Below are 3,990 nucleotides of genomic sequence, written 5' to 3'. Positions count from 1 at the left end.
TTTGTCAAAATTTTAATTTGATGTGTTTAGTATGGATATTTCAAAGTTCATCCCAGCTGATGTGCCGGAAAGAATACTGCATATTATAAATATATTATAGCAAGAGGTAGGGCTCAAAGTTCGTTTTGGAGACCGTATGGAAGTATGGATGGTTGCTAAACGCGACTTAGATCCTGTTTGGTTTCAGTGACTAAAAATAAGGATTTCCGTCACATCGGATGTTTGGACACCAATTAGAAGTATTAAATATAGGCTAATTGCAAAATGCATTGTATAAATGGATGATGCTAATTCGCGAGATCAATCTATTAAATCTATTTAGTCCATAATTTGATCATATTGTGCTAAAGTAAACATGTACTACTGATGGATTAATTAGACTTAATAGATTCGTATCATGAATTAGTCTCCATTTATGCAATTAGTTTTATAGTTAGGTCATATTTAGTCCCTCTAATTGACATCCAAACATCCGATGTGACATGGACTAAAGTGTATTTTATGCTTTATGTGAAAATTTGAATCACGGAATATGTACAAAATCATGCAAAGCTTTTTTTTTTGTTGATGTTTACTTGTTAATATAAAAAAATCAAGGGCCTATCTTGTGTTGCAAATAGCTAGAGCAAGAGCCTTAGGAAAGATCAGGTTCACATCTTTCAGGATCGGAGATGAGATTCGAGGTTCAGTTCATTATAATTGTGGGCCAAAAACAAAAAAAAAAAGCTTTGGGAGCTGTGGCTTGGAAGGATATAATTAAGTGCCTTTCTACCATTGATACGGTATAGCCCTTAATCATCCTTAATCCTTCTTTCAGAAAAATTATCATCCTTGACCTTAATCATGTGGGATCATCGACCCGTCTGCGCTGCTGGATCGCTATAGCCGTGCGCATGCCAAGTGTGGCCGGCTGCCATTGGCTCCGCGGGCTCACCATCTCCAACAGAAAGAGCAGACAATGCGTGTAGTTGCAAAAGGGTGCTTGGCAGGTGAATGCGTGCGTCTAATTGTGATTTCTCATCGCTGACAAGGCTACTCTAGCTCTAAGATGAGAATATCAAGGTTTCATATTTTTATTTTTTATATTTTAGAGTTTTCTAGTTGTGGCTCTTTTTAATTACTCTCTTTTGTTTAGCATTCAAATTTTATCCCACAGAGAGTATTCTTTTAGCTGGTAGAGATCTATCTAATTAAAGCAATGTTAAATATCAAGAAAAAAATTATATAGAGAAGCGCATGGAGCTAACCAAATGCTTAGCAGATGCTATTTTTCTATATCCAATGCATATACATTTATTAAGAATACAGAGAATCAAATAAATAACACGGTTTTCAATCACAACTATTATAAGTAATAAGTAATTAGGGGCAATGATGATATTTCTCACGATTAGTAATGTATTTGAAATTTTCTAAAAGAACAGTCTTTTTAGGATGGAGAGAGTACTTCCTATTCATACCTGGGCAGGTGGCAACTCTTATAAATCACAAAAATTGACAAGAATGCACTTTGGCCAATCCTACTGTTCTTTCCGTATAGTCCACTTCTCCAACCGTACGTATCAGCTCCGGACAGATGGTGGCACTCCTACGTAGCCAAGTGACCCATGCATGGTACCCTTTGCTTTTGGATAAAACCATGAGCTGCAAATCATTGGGGGGTACGGTGTACCAAGATGATGAGGTAGCTAGGGATTGGTTGGCACAGGGGAGAGAGGGGATAGGGCACCCTCTCTTTATTTATACTTTAGTCTCCATCAGACTACATTTTTTTCTTTACTCCTTTGTTTCTCTCATGCTACTTTTTTTTTTCTTTTAGGTGAGGCAATCTCTTTCGGTTGTTACTGTCACACTTTCTTTTGGAAAGGGAAAAGGGGGAGGGGAAACCAAATGTTGCTTTCATGCAGGCTGTGTGTTTTTGTGCAGTGTCAGGGTCCAGCACACATGGTGCATCTAGCAAGTGTAGTGGAGAAATAAAACCACTGGGAGAATCAAGGAAGAGAATTGGCCTTGTTAGTTGGGTGATAGGGCTAGCTAGATGACGGAATTGTACATATTCCATGTTTGCAAATTCATTCATGTGATCTAATGGATGGACTTCTGCTCAATTTTATATAATTAGTCTATCTTGATAAGACATTGGTGATGTTTGTGCAATCTTCAGAGGAAATTAAGCAAACTGGGGAAATATTGATGAGGAGCCGGCGGGGTCCTATTCAGTTTTGCTTGCACTGTAAGGTGACAGGAACTGCTTGGTCTGCCAGCCTATCCGAAAATGACAGTCGTTTATAGCAAAAAAAACCTTTTCCTTTTCATTGTTTTCTTGCAAAAGCAGGTAACAATATTATTTGGCAGCTATAGTAGTGCCTAATGAAATCAGGTAACACACCTAGATACGTGAGGCAGGCATGGTCAACATCTTGGATACAACATTGCTAGTTTAAGTTTTGTAGAGCGCGTGGAGATAAATTTGAAGCAAAATCTACTTCATTAATTCAAGTCAGCCACTACACACATAAACATGGATGTTAAACTTATTGTGTCATTACCTAATGTAGGTTAAAACATCCACTTCAATTCTCATGTCACAATCCATGGAGCAGGAATTGAAGGTGAGCAAATTAAAGTGGAATTTTTATTATCTGAGTGCAACGGACTGGAGTTTAGTATGCAGTCACTATATCCGCCCTTCAATATTACTAATTGTTTGATGGCCTAAGTGATGCGAAAGGAATATGATTCGTCTCACCATTACTAAAATAATCAAATTTCACTACTTCCTTAGACTACGATGTCTACTTCACTAGCTTGTCAATGCATAACAAAAAATCATTCAAGATGTACAGTTCTTCTCAACAACGAAGCAGGCTTTAAAAACCGTGATTTGCGGTGAGAAATAGACTTGCCATTAGAATAGAGCAAGCAGCATGCCCTACTAACAAATGGTCCATGAACTTGAAAATATATTTCCTGCAAAATTGTACACGTACATGTGTTCTTATGGTCAAGCCGTTGAAGAGGAGTTGGAAGATGAGGTGAGGAGGTCCCATTTTGGAGACTTAGGAGCATGGTGTTTGGCCAATTTGTGTGGAAAAGATAGGTTCGTTAGAGAAGGAACACTACAATACAAAAGATTCAACCAAGGAGGCTAATTGTGGAACTTGTTGGCTACGAGCCAAGGATACAGCTGGAGAAAGAAAAGCTACATAATTCCAAATCATTTTGTCCTGTGGTGTACCTTTCTTGATGTTGATACAGGTGTAACAGTTACAATGTACTATGTTTTTAAGTTTTAACCTTTCGACGACGCCCCTCTGTTTCCAGGAATAAAATATAAATATTTGAGGAAGTGGTTAATATTAGGTGGGACAAAATTTTACTAAACTAAAAATATTTTCAAACCATATGAGTTGTCCGTGAAATTGGGAAATAATTAACTGCAATACAAGAATTTTTTTCTGAAAGGTGCAATACAAAAAAATTACATAATATTAATGTCTATGAAGCATCAGTTTAAACAACTTTTTTTTTCTTTGAAAGACCAACTTAAACAACTTTGTAATGATCTCCCATTAGTTTCCAAATAAAGGGTCCTACATGAAAAAAAACACAAGATTATAATAAGCATTGAAAATGTGGGTTCACCTCACCAAACCAGGCAACCACCATAACAGAAGAGACCCTACAATACAAGCAACTAATCTGCAGCCCTGGCTGCTTTCAGGGAAGACCACATGTTCTAGAGTTGCAGGAAGGACAAGGAACTGTTCTGGAAAGCAATTGAAGCCACTGTTCTGTCAAAGCTTTTGCAGTTCAACATACGCGCTTCAACTTTAATTTGCTTGTTGCAGGCAGCTGCAGAATATTGGGACAATGGCCATAATCTGAAGGAAGCATAGACTACAAGATGTGTCAGCTGGCAGGGCCAAAATGTTCACATATTCCAGAAATTCGAAGTTGCAGTTAGCTTACTGAAAGGATCGTGGCCCA

This window comes from Panicum hallii, chromosome 1, assembly GCF_002211085.1.
Source record: "Panicum hallii strain FIL2 chromosome 1, PHallii_v3.1, whole genome shotgun sequence".
Classification (NCBI taxonomy): Eukaryota; Viridiplantae; Streptophyta; class Magnoliopsida; order Poales; family Poaceae; genus Panicum; species Panicum hallii.
Note: the sequence above shows the minus strand (reverse complement) of the source record.